The following is a 21,567-nucleotide window of genomic DNA, read 5'->3' as shown; positions in this document are numbered from 1 at the left end:
TCAGCACTTTATTGTAGTTCGAAATAAATGTAACCAGATGCACCATATGGGACCATTTGGTTACATTTGTACACTCTCAGAGGTACAGTATTGGCTATGCAATTTGGTTCAATGATATTGCTCTGCGTTGCAAAAATGCATTCATTATTTAATTAACTTATTGAGAACGGCATGGATTTGTTTTGTTTTTTCTTTGACAACTGCAAATAAGAGAAAGAAAGGAACTTGCCATGAACTTCAAAATAAAACCTATATGTTGAGTAACCATGCTCTCTTCTGATACTATTAAGTGAGTCTTATTTTGAAGGGCCACTACAGGAAGTCTCATAGTTAGTTACTTCCTACTCTTTGGTCAATCAAATCAAAGCTGTGCTGAATGAATGGATTACATATGAACCTTTTTACCAACATGAACACCATGCACTATGTAAACTACTGGTCTTTTTACCAACATGAACACCATGCACTATGTAAACTACTGGTCTTTTTACCAACATGAACACCATGCAGTATGGAAACTACTGGTCTTTTTTACCAACATGAACACCATGCAGTATGGAAACTACTGGTCTTATTACCAACGTGAACACCATGCAGTATGGAAACTAGTGGTCTTTTTACCAACATGAACATCATGCAGTATGGAAACTACTGGTCTTTTTACCAACGTGAACACCATGCAGTATGGAAACTAGTGATCTTTTTACCAAGGTGAACACCATGCAGTATGTAAACTACTGGTCTTTTTACCAACATGAACACCATGCAGTATGGAAACTACTGGTCTTTTTACCAACATGAACACCATGCTGTATGGAAACTACTGGTCTTTTTACCAGCATGAACACCATGCAGTATGGAAACTACTGGTCTTTTTACCAACATGAACACCATGCAGTATGGAAACTAGTGGTCTTTTTACCAACATGAACACCATGCAGTATGGAAACTACTGGTCTTTTTACCAACGTGAACACCATGCAGTATGGAAACTAGTGATCTTTTTACCAACGTGAACACCATGCAGTATGGAAACTACTGGTCTTTTTACCAACATGAACACCATGCTGTATGGAAACTACTGGTCTTTTTACCAACATGAACACCATGCAGTATGGAAACTACTGGTCTTTTTACCAACGTGAACACCATGCAGTATGGAAACTACTGGTCTTTTTACCAACATGAACACCATGCAGTATGGAAACTACTGGTCTTTTTACCAACGTGAACACCATGCAGTATGGAAACTAGTGATCTTTTTACCAACATGAACACCATGCAGTATGGAAACTACTGGTCTTTTTACCAACGTGAACACCATGCAGTATGGAAACTACTGGTCTTTTTACCAACGTGAACACCATGCAGTATGGAAACTACTGGTCTTTTTACCAACATGAACACCATGCAGTATGGAAACTAGTGGTCTTTTTACCAACATGAACACCATGCAGTATGGAAACTACTGGTCTTTTTACCAACGTGAACACCATGCAGTATGGAAACTACTGGTCTTTTTACCAACGTGAACACCATGCAGTATGGAAACTACTGGTCTTTTTACCAACGTGAACACCATGCAGTATGGAAACTACTGGTCTTTTTACCAACGTGAACACCATGCAGTATGGAAACTACTGGTCTTTTTACCAATATGAACACCATGCAGTATGGAAACTAGTGGTCTTTTTACCAACATGAACACCATGCAGTATGGAAACTAGTGGTCTTTTTACCAACATGAACACCATGCAGTATGGAAACTACTGGTCTTTTTACCAACGTGAACACCATGCAGTATGGAAACTACTGGTCTTTTTACCAACATGAACACCATGCAGTATGGAAACTAGTGATCTTTTTACCAACATGAACACCATGCAGTATGGAAACTACTGGTCTTTTTACCAACGTGAACACCATGCAGTATGGAAACTACTGGTCTTTTTACCAACATGAACACCATGCAGTATGGAAACTAGTGATCTTTTTACCAACATGAACACCATGCAGTATGGAAACTAGTGATCTTTTTACCAACGTGAACACCATGCAGTATGGAAACTAGTGATCTTTCAACCATCCACCGCAGTAGTGGCGAGTCTCATGGAGTGTTTTGCTGCTTGCTCTCTCGCTCTCTCTGTGTTTACATTTAAGACATAGGCTAATTATGTCTAGACATAATTGTCTCCACCAGGCCGAAGCCATGGGGAGAGAGTATGTTTTGCACCACGTCCGTCCGTCCGTGTGTCCATCCGGCCGTCCGGCCGTCCGTCCATCCGTGTGTCCGTCTGTGAACAGCTAATCTCCGGCTAATCTCCGGTTAACCCGGTCAATGTCACATTTTGCACACACACACTGCCAACGATGAACCTCTGCCCCAAAATTTCCAGAACGGCCTGTTATAGCACCACCAGGAGGCCGCTTTGTGCAAAACAAGTTTTTGGACAGTACACCTACAGATTTTGTCCAAACATCACGCAAATTGGTACACAGTCTCTCTAGAGCCATTCAACGAAACGCGTCTTTCAGATTTCTCAGACTACATCCTGATTGGCTAAGATTGGCTTACAAAGTTTGCAGGAGTGCTCAGTTTCAAAATGCTGCAAATCATGAACACATTGTGTGATTCCCGTGAAATTGCGCACGCACATTCCCACTAGGCTGAGGAAGAAATGCCATGTGAACATTTTCAACTCAGCTTCATGGTGGCGCTATAACTGGCCAAAAAGTGTTTTTACCTCCAACTGCACGGATTTGTGGATAACTTTGTATGCCAACTCCCTAGAGGCCAAGGAAAAACCTTTGCCTGGAATTGTTCACATCTGCTCTTTATAGCGCCACCAGGAGGCAGACATATGTAAAACACATTTTCTAATATTACTCCTTCAGATGTTATCCAAATTTCACGCAAATTGGTACACATGCTATCCATAGTCATGTGATCAAGACGGGTTTGTTCGATTTCTCATAGTCCACCTTCATTGCCTACGATTGGCTTCTAAACTTTTCAGGAGTAGCCCGCTTTGTACAAATTGCGGTGAAACTGTGCATGCATATTCCCACTAGGCTGAGGAAGAAATGCCACTTGACAGTTTTCAAATCAGCCTCAGGGTGGCGCTACAACAGGCCAAGCCACACACACACACACACACACACACACACACACACACACACACACACACAAACAAACACACACACACACACACACACACACACACACACAAACACACAAACATCACACACACTCCTATCCTCCTGGTGGAGACCTTTTTCTAGTTATGTCTAAAATGCATCCAAAAATGTTCCATTTGAAAATAGCAGTTGTGAACTTGTAGATCTGCTATTTTCAAAAAGCCAATGTTTAAATGGGGCTGAAGGCTATGTCTTGCAATAATAATCCAAATCTACTGAGTAACTATAGTAACTAAAGTTGTCAAATAATTGTAGCGGAGTAAAACAGTATAATATTTGCCCCACTGTGATGTAGTGGAGTAGAAATAAAAGTATGGAAATGTGTACTATACTCCGTACCTCACAATTGTACTGTACAGTACTTGAGTAAATGTACTTAGTTACTTTCCACCTTCCAAAATCATGTTGGCTCCACCATGTGAGCCGCCCTAAATATCAATGTGTGGTTCTTGGTTACCAATTTTTGCAATTCAGCATATGCTGAAATATGCTGAATATATAGGCCTAGGATTTAGGGGTTAATATAATATATCACGTCAGAGCTACAGTACCTTCGACAAAGTGTCCGACCCAATGTGCTGCAGAGAGAATGACACACTATACCTGCCAGATAATTGTAGATGCTTGTAGATTGGATGTGGCATTAAAACCTTTGGACTTTTTTAGTAGCCTATATTGTGGAGTCCACAGTATAGGGACTTTGGTGTGTGAGTGTGTTTAAAGTATATACATGTGTGTGCATGCATGTATACTGATTTATTTTGTGTTTTCATTTTGTTTCTTCACTTATGGACACACTACATTTGGTAGAGTTGTGGCAGGTTCAACGATAAAAAAAATGATTCATTGTATTGGGCCGAATCAAATAAATAAACAAACATGGTGTATATAAGAGCGCCCCTCACTTCACACGGGTGTGATTTATTTATTTGTTTATTTGAGGGGAGCAAACCACTCCTATGTCCAGCTTTGAGGGTTTGTGTAAACACAAACATTGTTTTGCTACCACCACCTACAGTACAGTATATGACTTGATTTGAGTGTTTGTGTAAACACAAACATTGAAGACAAAAGTGAGTACGGAAATTGTGATTGGCCGGAAAGAGATGATATATGATGATAACACCCCTCAATTCACATATATTGTGCATTACATTCACCCATTCATACACCGATGGCGGTGCATTACATTCACCCATTCATACACAGATGGTGGTGCATTACATTCACCCATTCATACACCGATGGCGGTGCATTACATTCACCCATTCATACACCGATGGCGGTGCATTACATTCACCCATTCATACACCGATGGCGGTGCATTACATTCACCCATTCATACACCGATGGCGGTGCATTACATTCACCCATTCATACACCGATGGCGGTGCATTACATTCACCCATTCATACACAGATGGCGGTGCATTACATTCACCCATTCATACACAGATGGCGGAGGAAACCATGCATGAAGGCACCAACCTGCACTCTTGCTCAAGGACACTTTGACACTATATCTCTGGGGGAGCCCAGGATTGAACCTGGAACCTCACGGTTCCCGTCCCATCCAGCTGTTCCCATCCAGCTGCTCTATAGCGGCCACTCGAGCCCTGAGCCACGGCCACCCCTGTGGCCACGGGTTGATGAAGCGCTCTGTCGTATGACAGGATATGAGGTCACAGCAGGAGCTCCATGGCAGCCTATAGGCTATAGCTTTAGCTCGGGCTGCCAGGGACGCGCTGGTGATCCGGGGCTCTGCGGGGCTCAGTGTGAAAAGGCATTATGGGGGTCTGCAACCCTCGAGGCACGATGCCCAACCTCTCTCATTCCCATCTCCCCTGGAACCCCCCCACGGCCCCCACAGACCCTTTGGCCCGCAGAGGGCCATTTAGCGGCCGAGGGGGCCGGAGCATGACTGCACGAGCACTCAGCTGAAAGGCATGATGGGTAATAATTGGAAATGGCAGTGATCCGCTCCGCACGGCTCTTCCTGCCCCCGGCTCACAAATGCCAGCAAGATGGAGGATCCTCCCCCTGGGGGTGACCTCCCTTAAGGTCAATGCCTCTCGACCCTCTCTCTCTCTCTCTCTCTCACCTAAACCCTGGCCTGTCTCTGTCTCTCTCTTGCCTTCCATGCTTATGACCTCTCGTCTCCTTTGCTATTCTCTCCCCTCTCTCATTCATGCCTCCCTCTCGTTTCTCATTTCACCACATGTTTTTTGTCACCCCTTTTGTCGTTTCCTTTTGCTTATTACCCACTCTACCTCCCTGTCCTCTGTTTCGTGCCTGCCTGGAGTCTCTCTCTCTCTCTCTCTCTCTCTCTCTCTCTCTCTCTCCTCCAGTACTATAGCTGGCGGTGCAGGCAGAGTTCCTGAGTGGCAAGGTGACATTGTATGTCATATCAGCATTCCACGGCAGTCCCCCCTTTCTCTCCAGAGAGTAATTATTTCTTTCAGAGTGAAAGGTTCAATTTGCTATAAAAGAACAAGAGCCCCAGGTATAGGGGCGAGCGAGTGAGGAAGGGAGCGAGCGGGCTTGTGTGCGTGCAAAAAAGTGTGGGAAAAATAGCGAGGGGAGGACGGAAGTGATATGGAGAGAGAGAGCCAGCGAGAGAGAGAGAGAGACAGCCAGCGAGAGAGAGAGAGAGGTAAAGGGAGAGATAGAGAGAGGGAAGACAAGCCAAAGCGCTTGCGTTCCCGCTGTGTGCTGGACACACTGTTCTCACAGCGGAGCTGGAGGGGGGAGGAGGGGCACTGAATGACGTCATGGTCCCTCGCTCGCCTGGCCCAGGGATTACATCACCTATAGCTATGACACGTACGGCTCACACACTGCTGGGCAGGGAGGTGGAGTGTCTAGTGGAGCGTCCAGAGAGAGAGAGAGAGAGAGATAAAAACACCCAGCAAATTTATACTCTTGTTGTACGATGATGGCGTTGCTTGCCAAAAAGCTACTACTCATGTCCTCTAATAGAGGAGTGAGCCTGATCGCCCTACACTATCCATCATGAATCACGTTTGGGTTTTGATAATACATTCATGCTTGCTCGGTTGTGACATGATAACCAGGCTAAGCTAATACTGTGTTTAAAAAAATACTTATTTTTGTATCATTTAGACACCGCATGAAGCTTTGAATTCATGGATATCTTTTGTTTGTTTTGTTATTCTTGCATTCCTGAGCCAATAATTTGATGGTCATCAGTCATAGCAGGAGACTTAATCGTGTCATCTTTTATACGGTGCTGTGTGCATTGCGACACCACTGCACAAGAAAGTATAAATTGTAAATCATGCTAATCATTGGACAAGATCATTGCTGTTAAGCCCTTAGAGTATATATTAATAGAGACGGCACCAGATTCCTCCTCCCATCCACTTGCATTAAGTTGCTCAAAAGCGCATGAGGCGATTTCACTCCTCCTTCCGTGTAGGAACAGAGTGCATTCTGGGATGGATTTGCCCCAAACACATGAACGCGCTGCCGTTGACTATCATTGTGCCGTTTGTGCACGTTCACGTATGAAACATTCGTTCACGTGTCATGGCCCCAATAACATGAACGTGCGCAATGATAGCCAACGGACCAGCGCTGGCTCGAGCTGCAATACCAAATTCGGCCACTATGTCCATTTCGCCTCAGGGTTTCCTCCGGGTGCCGTCTCTATTCATATATACTCTAAGGTTAAGCCTCAATTTGCCATCCTAGCATCTGGCCAGCTCTGTAGCGGCCTCACTGTAGCCTTTCTGTCATTCCAGTTTAATTGGATTTATTTTCAAACAAATCTCCGCCAGGAAGCACCTTCCTTCCTATGCTGTTGTCTGTTTGGTGCATGTGATGCTGCGTGTGTATGAAAAGGCCCAGGCTAATGGGGGGGGGGAGGTTACTATAATGGTGTCAATTATATGTTCATGATCCAGACTACATGGGAACACAAATCAGGATGGTAATGTACTGTAAATGACAGTGATACCTGTCCCCATACCTGTCCATACCTGTCCATACCTGTCCCCACCTGTCCATACCTGTCCCCATAACTGTCCATACTGGCCCAGACCTGTCCATACTGGTCCAGACTTGTCCATACCTTAGAGTATATATATGAATAGAGAAGACACCCGAGTTCTCCTTCCATCCACTTGCATTAAGTTGCTCAAAAGCGCATGAGGCAATTTCACTCCTCCTTCCTGGTAGGAACAGAGTGCATTCTGGGACGGATTGCAATGGTGAGTGGCCCCAAACACATGAACGCGCTGCCGTTGAACGCGTACGAGCGTCGTCCGTCGTGAACGTGTACAATGATAGTCAACGGACAGCGCGTTCATGTGTTTGGGGCCAGGCTGCAATACCTTCATTCAGCCACTATGTCCATTTCACCTCAGGGTTTCCTCTGGGTGCCTTCTCTATTCATATATATACTCTAAGGTCCATACCTGTCAAAGTTGAAGTGCTAAAATATGCTCCTCCCACGAATTTTGAAAGCTCATTACAGCCAAACGATATAATGACGAAAGTGAGTTTGACACTAACGTATGAATCTAATCTAATTCGGTGAAGATTGGTCTTGCAAAATGTCTTGTTTCGCAGATAATTTTCTTTCACATCTGTGGCGCCCCCTATGGTCCCCTAAGTGAAATAGCTTTTTCCTCTGCATATATATTTGTATCACTCCAGAGAGAATGTATAGCATTTTATTTTTATATATTCGAAAATGCAAAAAAGAAAAGAAAAAAAGGGTAGAAAAGGTAGAAAACAAAAGGTTTATTATTCACGACCCATGAAAACCGACACAATGTTTGGGGAAAACTGCCCTAAAGGAAGCATTATGTGTGGGTGAGGGCCATCACCCCCCCCCCCCCCCCCCCCCTACACCTCAACCCATACATGCCATCTCTCTCCCTCTTCTTATTCATTCATTCATTCATTCTCTCTCTCTCTCTCTCTCTCTCTCTCTCTCTCTCTTCCCAGAGTCACCTGTCGTAAATTGTCCCCCAGCCCTCTCTCCCTCGTGGAGGACTTGTCCTGGCTTTTTCCCCCCCTTTTTCCTCCTGCTCCTTGTTTTATTTCCCCCCCTCCCTCCCTCCCTCCCTCTCTTCACCGCGGTATCTTCCAGTTGGAGTGTCTCTCACCGCTGGGATTAAGGAGGCTCTCTAGACAGAGCTGAGGTGCTTATTTAAAGCAGCAGGGCCTGTCACCGGGACTATTTTAAGTGGGGGGCTTGAAAGCAATTTCTGGCGCGCTCCACCGCGACGTTAGCTATGAGTTATTATGTGGCGCGTTGTCGCAGGCCAAGCAGCAGCAGCGCTGGTGCTGCATGAGGACGCGCTTTACGCCTGTTGCTTCTCCAACTGGAAGATGAACAGGGATGAGTGGAGGAAGCTTTGGGGAACCAGGGTTCCTTTTGCTGGTTTGGGGGGTTGATTCATGCCTCTGTTATTGATACGTCCCTCCCCCTCCCTCGGTTATTCATTTTTAAGGCTGGTGGGGATATATTTTATCCCTGTTTCTGATCAGTCAAGTTATTTTTTATACTTTCCATTGGTTCAATATTTTTTCAACCACCACACAGACTAGTGGTGTTCAATAGCACTGATTTATGAAAAAATATACTGTGTGTGTGTGTATATATATATATATATATATATATGGCTAAATGGGTGGGTTTGGCAGATAGTTTGAGGATCCAATGGATTGATTGAAAACTTTATTTGAATGTAGAATTTACGTCATATGTGGACGAGCAAATTGACATGTTATGTCATGATGATGTACAGATGATAAGAGCGCCCCTCACTTCACACGGGTGTGATTTAAAAAAAATCTAAAACCTCAAAAGTGGAGTGGTTTCTTCCAGACAGCAACGATATTATTTAACTTTGATAATATCAAATCAATCACTCTATTAACATCGAATGGTCCGTCCACTATGACTCTGTCAGATCAGTGGTGTGATGTAGGTCTGAGGGCCCGAACTTTATATGAACCCCTAGTGTAATTAAAAATGGATGTTGGCCACATTAACCCTCCATCCCTATTCTGGGCACATTTTTTCCTCAATATTGCGGATACAGAAAAAGTTCGAACGTGGAACAGAAGAGAGGGATAGTGATGTTAGGGACGAGGGGGGAGATGGGAGAAGACTTTTAGATCGGAACGGAGTCTTATTTTATTTCCCCAGAATAAAGCCTGGCCTTCACAGGACGAACACGGCCATTTGTTAGTCTGTGTAATATTGCCTTAAACACACTGTGATCGCTGTCATAATTTAATGGCCGTCGCTGTCAGGCCCTATCCGTCAAGGCGGTCCTTTAGCCTTGGGGCCGAAGTCGGGGGATCAGAATTGGCTCACTCCTCATTTAATTTCAGTCGTTTAATTTTCACGACTCCCTGGAACGAATTTTACTGATTGGTTGTAATAATTTGCTCGCCATGGGCCTATAACCTACGTATAACATATCCAAATAGGTTAGCAATATCTTTTTTCTCCCCCCCCCCCCTGATGTCCATAGTGACTCTCTCTCTCTCTCTCTCTCTCTCTCTCTCTCTCTCTCTCTCTCTCTCTCTCTCTCTCTCTCTCTCTCTCTCTCTCTCTCTCTCTGCCTGCCAGATCTAATATTGTGCGCATACACACACACACACACACACACACACACACACACACACACACACACACACACACACACACACGCACTCACACAAGCACACGCACTCACACAAGCACACACACTCACACAAGCACACAAGCACACACTCACAAGCACACGCACACCTTTACACAGAGATATTCCAGCTGAATATTGGGGAGCCGGCTCCATCAGAGGATGTGTCTGGGAGGAGGTCCTGCTCTGTTGACTGGAGCGATTTTAATGTTTTATTGATTTTTTGATTTATTTTTTCTGCCCCAGCCTCCATATATATACACTCTCACACTTTGTCTACGTCGTGAAAAACAAGGCAGCACCCCACGCCCCCCCCCCCCCCACACACACACACACACACACACATACACCCAACCCACCGCACCCCCCCCCCCCCCACACACACACACACACACACACACACACACACACCCACACCCATGGCTCCTTGTGCAGACGGAGGAGGCAGACAGAGGCGGTGCCTTGATCCGTGTTTGAATGACAGACAGACAGACAGTCTTAAGCTAGCGATACATGCTCGAAAAGATGCTTCACAAACAAATAAACAGTGCATGTTTGTTTTTTGTTCATTTATTTATTTATTCCAAAAAGACGTGATGGAAATGCAGTGCCGCAAATGTTTCGGCAGCATAAAGCTCGCCTAAAATGGTGGTGGGGATTTGAAATGCATTTTGTTTTGTTTGCTCGTTTGTCTTTTTTGTACACATACTAGTTTAACCAGTTAAACATGGTATTTCGTATACATGGGGGTCCCCCAGGGGCTATACTCGGCCCTCTCGGTCCTTTTTTCCTCTCTACACCTAATGTCTTCGCTGAAAATAGCCAATCTATGAGTTTGCAACGCGTCACATTGTGAACTTCAAGATGGGTTATTTCCAATAACGCCAAATGTTCACCTATCTGCAGTTTGTCAGCCATCATGACATGCCCAGAATAGAAATGCTAGGGCTCATGTGGTATTAATAATATAACACAAATACATCACAACATATAAAATGTCTTGTTATTTTGGTTTGAGTGCATTCTTTTTTTGGGGGGGGTGATCGATTAGCATCTTTGGTTTCACTAGGTATTGTTTTCGAATTTCGGCGATACCAGTAACTCATACACAGCATGGCATGCATGCACGCGTGTTTATTTTCAGTTTCCAACGCTGTGGGCATCGAAATGCTTTTAAGAGCAGTTGATACTTTAATAGTGGACCGCACCGACTGCACAAAATAAATGGACGAGATAAGAAACTTTGATTGCGAGTGCCATGGCAGGCACAAAAAGATGAATTGAGAATGACAGGCTGCCTCTTGCAGCCAAAGACTGTCTCTACTCTCTAGAATTGATCTACAAAAGCCAGAGTCATTGTCGGCAGACAACAGAGACATGTTTCTTATGGGAACCATACTGACATCTGTGTGAAGGATTCAGAAATGACTCAATCCACCAAAAATATGAAACACCAAATGCAGTGTTGGAAGAAGTATAGTCACATTTGTTACTTAAGTAAAAAGGATCAATAGGCCTACTACAATGTAGAAATCAAATGTTGAAAAAAAGTCCGGAATGTATTTGATTAAAAGTACAAAAGCATTGGTATCAAAATGTACTTGATGTACCAACGGTACAAAGACTAGTCATTATGCAGTGTCCCATTTCAAGTTCTCAAAAATAGCAGATCTACAAGCGAGTGGACTGTACGCTCCACCACACTGTCTGTAGTGGACCGTAGTCCAATTTAAATTACTGACATTTGAAACTACTCCACTAAGTACAAATACTTCAAAATTGTACAGCACTTGAGTAAATGTACTTAGTTACTTTCCACCACTGACGAAATGAAAGTACACAGAACATAACGTGATTCATGGCATTCTTAATAGCTAAAGTGATGTTACGCCTCTAGTACAGTGATGCGGCTTGATGTAGGCCGACCAGTACATCCCTTGTGATGTGGTACATGGACATGATGTACAAGTATACCCCATGGACATGATGTACAAGTATACCCCATGGACATGATGTACAAGTATACCCCATGGACATGATGTACAAGTATACCCCATGGACATGACGCTAGTATGTCTCAGGGACTTATCCCCAATCCAACCATTGATGCTGAGCGTCAAGCAGGGAGGCATTGGAATCGAACCTCGGACATCCTGTGTTAACTTTACATTTTGCAGGTCCCTGCACTACAATATACTTAAGGCACAGTTCTGGGCTATAGGACAGTGAAAGATCACTGTATAATACACAATCTATCTCACAAACTAAATGCTGATACCTCAGTTGTTTACAAGAAACAATGGCGGACTCGGCCACAACCACAAATACCCATGTCATAAAGTATTTTCTACTGTAACACTTTTACCACGCAAAGCATTTTTTCATTCACTGTTTTGATGGATTTCTATGACATGAAATCGATAAGAAACTTGAAAATCAATTCAGTTGGTGAGCTGACAGACATACTTAGCGCTGAACAAGTCTAAAAGTGGACGTTGCGTAAAATGGAATGAGAAATGAATTGCTACAGTAATCGATCTCCAAAATTGTCAAGACATATTGTCGTGTTTGTATATTCAGTTGCCCCAACCTCAATATCTGAGGTCATAATGATGTCCTGCAATACTGTATACCGTATACACAAAACCAGAACAGTGGATTGCATAATTTATGCTTTATTGAATTAATAGGGTTTATACCAGATGTGACATTGACACGGTTTGCATTCTGAACCAGCCTGCTCCAGTACCAACAGGATCATATGAAACCTTTCAGCCCTTTGCATTCTGAACCAGCCTGCTCCAGTACCAACAGGATCATATGAAACCTTTCAGCCCTTTGCATTCTGAACCAGCCTGCTCCAGTACCAACAGGATCATATGAAACCTTTCAGCCCTTTCCTGCATACCTCTCTCGGTTTCTCTTTTATAAATCGAGGAGCAGTTGGTCTGAATGAATGAATGAATACAAGCCGGCCCATCGTGAATGATTCAGAAGTGCATTAAAACGAACATGCATATAAGATAAGAGGAAGGGAGAGATAGAGGGAGAGATAGGGGCTCATTTGCATACCCCTTCTAGAGGTATATGTTGGAGGGGTGGAAAGAGAGAGGGAAAGAATTTAGACAAGGCTTGAGGTTTTAGAGAGAGAGAGAGAGAGAGAGAGCGGGAGAGAGAGAAAGGGAGTGCTAAAGCACCATCTGAAGCCATTGGATGCAGGCTGTTGTCCCAGACATTACAGCAAACCGCCCCACTCCATCTCCAATAACACACGCACGCACGCACGCCACATCGCTAAGGCTTGTATAAATCACACACGCTCTTCTCCCCCTCTATACTGAACCAGCAGATCTTAGCCCACCACCGCGAACAATTACCCACCACCACCACCCCCACCCCCCACCCATCGCCTGCGATAACAAAGCATCCTATCTCGATAAGCATCCACCGTGGGGAGCTAATGGTCTCGCCGCTCCTTTTAATTTTATTCATACCTTAACTATGAGATATTAATAATGAATGCAGTGTAAACAACAGTTTAAGAATGCGCGCCGGCCATGCCGGCGTACGTCGAGGACTAATTGGCTCATTAAATGTAACATTAGGTGGGAGGGGGGGGTGGTGAGGGGTGGTCGGTTAGGGGGGGGTGAGGGGTGGGGGATGGCAGTCGATGCTCAAACACTCAAAGATCATTGATCTCCACCCCGGCTTGCACCGCTCTGACTAATGACTGATCAGCCTGCCGTGTTGCCAGGGCCGTCACGCACGTGCCAAGAAATAGCCATGCAGCATGTGAGCTTGCATGTCGGCTATGTTCAGCGTGCGACAACGAAGTATAAATTGAGATTTTTAAGGGCCATAAAGATGGACGTCTCCGGTTCCCCCCGATCCCCACAACCCCCACCTACAGTACACCCATCCAGCCACCCCCAACCCACCCATCACCCACACCCCCCACCCAGCCACCCAGCCATCACCCACACCCCCCACCCAGCCACCCCCCAGCCACCCATCACCCACACCCCCCCCAGCCACCCAGCCATCACCCACACCCCCCACCCAGCCACCCCCAACCCACCCATCACCCACACCCCCCCCAGCCACCCAGCCATCACCCACACCCCCAACCCACCCACACCCCCCACCCAGCCACCCCAACCCACCCACACCCCCCACCCAGCCATCACCCACACCCCCCACCCAGCCACCCACACCCACCCATGTCACCCACACCCCCCACCCAGCCACCCATGCAGCCCAGACGCTCCACCAACGGCTCTTCTTCTTCATGTCTGGCAATTTGTCTCTCAGCCATGAAAGCAACGAGGAGGGCAGTGATGGCTTTTTGTGGACACGTGCACACACAATGCACACACACACACACACACACACACACACACACACACACACACACAGTGGACTGTGTCCAGAACCCCCCCCCCCCCCCCCCCCCCAGAGTAGCAGAGGTGCTAAATGGTCTGAGGGAGCGATCGATGAGAATGGGACGGCGGGCGTCCATCAGATCTTAAACACCTAGTCCTTCACCCTACTGCTGGCTGTGTGTGTGTGTGTGTGTGTGTGTGTGTGTGTGTGTGTGTGTGTGTGTGTGTGTGCGTGTGTGTGTGTGTGTGTGTGTGTGTGTGTGTGTGTGTGTGTGTGTGTGTGTGTGTGTGTGTGTGTGTGTGTGTGTGTGTGTGTGTGTGTGTGTGTGTGTGTGTGTGTGTGTGTGTGTGTGTGTCTCTCTTGTTTTGGCTACTCTAGTGGTCTCCAAAGTGCTTCTGGCCTGTACTTCCTGGTCTCCCTCTAAAATATTGAAGAGGCCCAAAATAAATAAGCGAGAAGAGCCCTGCAGAACAGAGTTCTATCTGACTCGCTATACTCCAGCCGCTGCCCCCTTTCCCACGTTCAAATGCATTCTGGGTTATAACATTGGGTATTGATCACATAAGGTTTAAGGTTACAATGTCTACAATGTCGTGATAAATATAACATTTGAAATGCCACATTAAACAGCTTATACGCCACACCTCAATTATTTACTAGCTTAAACCCAGTATATTTTGTTGACCTGCATGGGTCCCCCAGGGGTCTTAGTCTCTAGCCGACACCGAAATATTTTGGGTGAAAATAGCACTGTGCCCAGAATAGCGACGTGGTTAAATAATAATAACTCAGGCGTTGCTGTCTAGTCTACTGTACCGTGCTCACAGCAACCAGTATGCATGCGTACCTTGGGCCCACTGTTTGTTTTTGTTTACAAGAAGAATATCACGTGCAGTTGGTAAAAAGCTGTGTCTGATTTGTGATTGGCTGGTGGTGGTCTTTGAGAAGTCTGGCTCAAATGCGGGAAGGCCAACTGTGTATATTTACTGTACTTTGAGGTATTTGTACTTTAATTAAGTAATTCCAATTTCGAATACCTTTACATATTTTTTACTACGTCTCAGAGACAAATATTGTAGGCCTACTTTTACTCCACTACAATTATATGAAACTATAGTTACTTGGATTGTTATTACAAAACATAGGCCTACAGTAACCATGCACTTCAGCCCTATATACATTTCGGCCATTTGAAAATAGCCAGTCTACAAGCTTGTAGATCTGCTATTTTCAAAATATTTTCATACATTTTAAAACTTGAAATGGGACATTCTTTATAATGAGTACTTTTTACTTTTGGTACTTTAACCCATTTAGACCTAAGGACGATTCTACAAATGCCTTCTAAATCATGACAGTTTTCTCAAAAACCCATGTTTCCATGGCAGTCGTTCTCAAACATTTTCATGTCATGGACCCCCAAAAATGTATGTGATTGGCCACCGACCCCCATCTGAAAATATGTTCCTCCAGGGACCTCCCTGAAGCAAATATCTTAGTTAAAAATGTTCGCTCTGAAAGAATATACATTCAAAGATTTGTTTCAATAGCTAAAGTATAACATAGTAAAAACACCAAAAAGGGATTCCCGTCCAGAATGGGTTAACTACATTTTGATGCCGATACTTTTGTATACTTTTACTCGAGTACATTTTGAAGTATATTGAGTATATTGAGTATATATTCTATAAATATTCAATATATTATTCAATATATATTAAACTGGGCAGCTGCCCAGTTGACTGGCACCGCTGCATGGCCGCTGATGTGTGCCTCTCTGTTTTACTGCAGGCCGCTCAGGCCTGGCCATTGACTCTGGGCCTAATAAACATCCAATACGACTCTCCCGCCCTCTCGCACAACAAACAGACCCGGTACTCTGTAAAAAAAACACACACACACACACACACACACACACACAATAAGCACTGGGCTTGGCAGCCCTGACCATAAAGACCTTTATGCACACTGTGTGAAACGTGTAAATGCCTTATACGATGGCACAGGAACCAAAAGTTCTCATACTCTCACAGGCTGGGTTAGGCTGCCGTGGAGGGGAGAGCTGGGGGGAGAACAAAAACACTGGTCTAGAATTATGGTTCTAGTTCCAGCTGGTGTTATGATGATATTAAGCTGAGCAGCGCTATGCCACTAAAGCAGTTTTACACTCTTAACAAGAATGACAGAGGCCCCTTTTTCTGCTCCTGATAAGCCTCATTATCACAGCACTGCACTGCTGTCCACTATATATATATATATATATATATATGCCCGTACATTATATACTGTACATTATGTCAATGTGTCAACCACACACTTGTATGCATTAATGTACATACAGTACGAGCACAGTTCATGGTGTGGGAGCGGCTAACGGCCCCTCGTCTCGCTGTCACGCCGTGCTCCCTGCGGCTGCGACCGTGTTGAAGTGCGTTTTTTCAGATACGGTTCCAGTCGATTCGTCTTGCCGGAGGGACCAAGGTCAATACGCTATTATGTTAAACATAATGACTCATCTAGTCGCTCCATCTCTCCATGCGGCGGCCGCGGCGGCAGCTCCACCGCTCTGTCAGAGCGGCTTGTCATTGTCATGAATTTGCCAGAGAGTTGTCCTCGTTTTGGCCCTCCTGTGTGTATATGACAGCGGCAGATAACGTCTAGCGCCAATAGTCGCACGATGACTTACTTCGCATCCTTTATTTTATTTCTTCTTATTTTCTTCTCTTTTTTTTAGGATTAATGCTTTATTTCATGTCAGTGTATTGTGTGTCAGGGTGTCAGTGTCACCTTGGGTGATTTGGGCATCTGGTTAGAATGCCTCTCGAGCGTCTCACTATTGACCTTATGCAGACCACGGCCATCTAGTCAGCAAGGTGCTAACTAGGTGGAACTTCCCATTGACAGCCCATGCATCCAAATAGAAAAGTCCCATCTAATTGTATTAAACAACGGATAATTCGCTTTTCGTATACAATTGGTACAGATGCAATGTTTGCAGAGTTTGATGTTGTTTAATACAATTAGGGAATGGGAAGTTGCACCTTGCTGGAAAGATGGCCACGGTCTGCATAAGGTCAATAGGGAGGTCCTCGATGCACGCCCCACTGGAAGGGGACCCCCGGGCCGACCAAGGATGAGATGGTCGAATTATCCTTCCAAAATCAGCTGGGAACGCCTCGGGATCACCCAGAATGAAGTTACTAATGTTGCTGTGGAGAGGGAAGTCTGGAGCTCTCTGGTGGAGCTATTGCCCCCGCAACCCGACTACGGATAATCGGTTGAAGATGGATGGATGGATGGGGGGTGTCAGTGTGCTGTAGGCCGGGGCAGAGTGAGCAAAACAACGGGGCTCAGATTCCAACCCATCTGTTTTCAATTAATCTAGAGCGACACATGCAAGATTAGAACGGGCAGAGTAAACATGAAGACTAGTCAATAAACAACAAGGTAAATAGTCACATAAATAGAGTGCACAGGGAACTATTTAGTCCCTGAAAGAAGCTTGGATAGGCAAACAATGAACCAATGGCATAGCGTCTGTCTGAACAACAACATGCTCTCTGAATACCATCTATAACATGTGTTGTCAATAGAAACTAATCTAAGTAATGCTCACGTGGGACGTGGTCTGTGCGACTGGAACCGCTCGGATGCATCCTTTATTGACAGGGGTGATGATGTCAGTGACAGGCTCTGCCCTATCGTAGCAAGACATTCATCTGTGGTGCTGTTTCTTTTAACCTACCATACAGTACACTATGTATTTTTTTTCATATACGAGCGTGGGATTCTTTTAGGGGATCTGCAGGAGGTAGATTGATACATATGCTGGCCCGTCGCGTCCCTTGACCCCCCCCCCCCCCCCCCCCCCCCCACGATAAGTATTCTAAGAACGTTCATGGCTCTTGGAAAATAAACATCCCTCCTGCTTAAAGCGACTAATCCCACATGGACTCGAGGCCATGCATGGCGTCTGAGCCTCCGCCTCGCAAACCCAGCAGCCGTATACACGTCGCCATACAGCCGTGAGCGCTGCATGTGGAGTGGCATAGCAAGAAATCAAACCCCGATAACGACTGCCTACAGACTGGTTCCAAAGCACGCGGGGGCTGGTATCTCCCATGCACAGCCCCTCTTCCCCTGCCGGAACACCCCCCCTCACCCCACCCCCCTTCGTCTCCTCTCTCTCCCTTCCGCTCCGAGCTCGCGTCTTCCCCGTTTTTTCTTTTTTTTTCCCTGTCCCACCCTACCCCCTCACCCTCCACCCGCCCCACCCTCACCCGCCCCAGCTTCCAGATCTCATCTGGTGCCGTAGCAGGTGTTGAGGAGAGATAGAGGCAGGGGCTGAGAGAGAGAGGGCCTAATGTGGGCCTCTCTCTCTCTCTCTCTCTCTCTCTCTCTTGTCTCCTGGCTCACCTCAGCGTGGGGAAGGGGGCTCTCAAGAGAGAGAGAGCGAGAGAGAGAGCGAGAGAGAGAGCGAGAGAGAGAGCGAGAGAGAGAGCGAGAGAGAGAGCGGTCCCGGACCGCAGCCCAGATGAGGGGACTGGGAAACATCACAGGATCCACGGCTCGCTAGCTGGAGATGGGCTCTTGCAGATGACAAGGACATTTTTGTGGCGCGAGCGCGCGCACGCGTGTGTGTGTGTGTGTGTGTGTGTGTGTGTGCGTGTGCATGCGTGCATGCTCTCACATGACAAGATGGTATAGTGCCCTCCCTCTGAATGCACTCACACACGTTCGCACACACACCTAATGTACACACCTACACCACACGCGCACACGGATGCATGCAAACGCCCACGGAGAAAACACAAACATTATCTCCCTCACTCATCAACTGCCAGGGTCTTCTAGCGCGCTGTCTCATCTTGTCATACACTTTCACACTCCAGACACACACACACAAACACACACACGCACGCACGCGCACGCACACGCACACGCACATACACACGCACATGCACACACACACACACACACACACACACACACACACACACACACACACACACTCCACTCCCACCCCTCCAGGGGTGCTGTGTGCTGGAATGCACCAAAACGACATCGCACCATAACCCCCTCTATTAGAAAAAAGAGGAAATGTGCTTCTCTCTATTTCTCTCATCTCACATAAACCCTAATGGACACACAACACGTATACAGTACAGTACACAGTACAGTAGTGCAGAGCGACAGAATGCCGCGCTCTCCCTCACGTGTGTGATATTCAGCCAAGGTCATGCAGTCGGCAGGCGGGCGCCGGTTGAAAAGTTCAAGCTGAGACGCGCGCGGCACACACACACACACACACACACCCACACAAACAGGCAGTCACATGTTGGCAGCAAGCGTAATGGTCTGTGCGTGCCCGTATCTGCCACCGTGGGTACAGGGAAGTGCCAGTTATAGGAACACCCTGTGACATATACTCCATTCCATTAGGGAAGATAAGCTCACAGAAGAGCACACGGAGAGGCACACATGCACGTTAGTCGCACGCGCTTCTGACACCACGTCATGTATACATGCACGCGCACATGAGACGCACGCACGCACGCAGGGCATGCATGCCTGATGTGCAGATAAAAATCGCTGTATCACTATGTATGCACTATAACCCCGAAATAGCACAGTTTGCACTATTCATGTAAGTATGAATGTGAAATATTTAGCTGCAGCTCCACGCGCTCTGTACATCCATTTTTAGCAGGGTGAACCTTAATTGTCTTAAAGATGCGTGCACGGCACACACACACACACACTCACACTCACACACACACACACACACCCTCACACACTCACACTCACACACACACACACACTCACACTCACACTCACACTCACACTCTCACACTCACACTCACACTCACACTCACACTCACACTCACACTCACACTCACACTCACACTCTCACACACACACACACACACACACACAGGCAGACACATTCCCAGACTGATGGAGAGACAAAAGGAGGATGGGAGAATTAACGGATCAGTTCCCAATTTCCCCCTGGCCGCCCGGCAGTAATCAGATCATCTTCCACCTGACGTGAGGCCTGAATTCCATTAGGCTTTATTAGCACTAATTATCCCCTGCCTCCACCCCATGCTGGTCCCACCGTCCTCTACTGTACCCCTCTCTCTCTCTCTCTGTCTCTCTCTCTCTCTCTGTCTGTCTGTCTGTCTGTCTGTCTGTCTGTCTGTCTGTCTGTCTGTCTGTCTGTCTGTCTGTCTGTCTGTCTGTCTGTCTGTCTGTCTGTCTGTCTCTCTCTCTCTCTCTCTCTCTCTCTATATCTCTCTACCTCCTCCATCCTACAAACCCCCCCTGTAGTGAGTCCCGCTTTTGGCTGTCTCATTCATCGGACACCTCTCTCTCTCTCTCTCTCTCTCTCTCTCTCTCTCTCTCTCTCTCTCTCTCTCTCTCTCTGTCTTTGTCTCTCTCTCTCTCTATCTCTCTCACACGCGTGCATGGCGCTCCAAGCATCGGCCCCACGTGGACGTGTTGTTAGAGGTTACTTTGACATACAAACACACTGAGGCATGTAGATACACTTACATGAGCACACAGCTACACACACACACAAATTAGCACACCTTCACATGTACGCAAACACACACACACACACACATGCACGCGTTCGCGTACACATGTACACACTTATTTCCCCTTTTAATCTCAGTGGACCCAGGGATAAAAAGGCCAGTTCAGTCGCTGTCCAATAGTGCTGAGGGATGTAGTGGACTCCCCCCCCCCCCCCCCCCTCCCTCCCTCCCTCTCTCTCTCTCTCTCTCTCTCCCTCTCTCTCTGCGTTCCTCAGTCAAGCAGGAAGCAGAGTGTAGGCCTGTAGAACAGCTCCCAGTCCTCCTGGGAGAAAGCTTTTTACTGTGAGTTTGTGTTCATTTGTCCCTCCGCTCCCCTCGGCTGCTTTTGGGGGAGCGAGTCAGCAGTTGTTTTATTGGCCGTTACCGTGTGTCACCCAGGCAAAATGGCTTTGTGCTCACAGGTGTGAGCGGAGGACAGGAGTGTGTGTTCCATTAAGAGACTTTTTATAGCAACAGAATTATGCGGAAGCCCCCTCTCTCTGTGTGTTGGCAGTCGCACCCAGCTGCTTGTGTGTGTGTGTGTGTGTGTGTGTGTGTGTGTGTGTGTGTGTGTGTGTGTGTGTGTGTGTGTGCACACACGAATACACACACGCACGTGCGCGCACACACTGTATCCATATATGTACTGTACTGTGCGTATATGTATGTGTATTGGAGCAGTGGAGTCAGCAGTGATGATGGAGTCGATTCCCTCTGTGGTGTTTATTATCACATTCT

General features: G+C 46.3%; 1 protein-coding gene across 1 annotated transcript in view; it reads left to right on the top strand.

The window, feature by feature from the left end:
• Window positions 1–21,567, top strand: part of camta1a (calmodulin binding transcription activator 1a) — a gene marked incomplete at both ends in the record, with an annotated part of 491,338 nt that overhangs the window by 274,374 nt on the left and 195,397 nt on the right. The gene's annotated exons all lie outside the window — the stretch shown is intronic.

The sequence above is a fragment of the Protomyctophum parallelum genome (genome assembly GCF_964188405.1).
Source record: "Protomyctophum parallelum genome assembly, chromosome: 7".
Lineage (NCBI taxonomy): Eukaryota > Metazoa > Chordata > Actinopteri > Myctophiformes > Myctophidae > Protomyctophum > Protomyctophum parallelum.
This window is presented reverse-complemented; position numbering and strand designations above follow the sequence as displayed.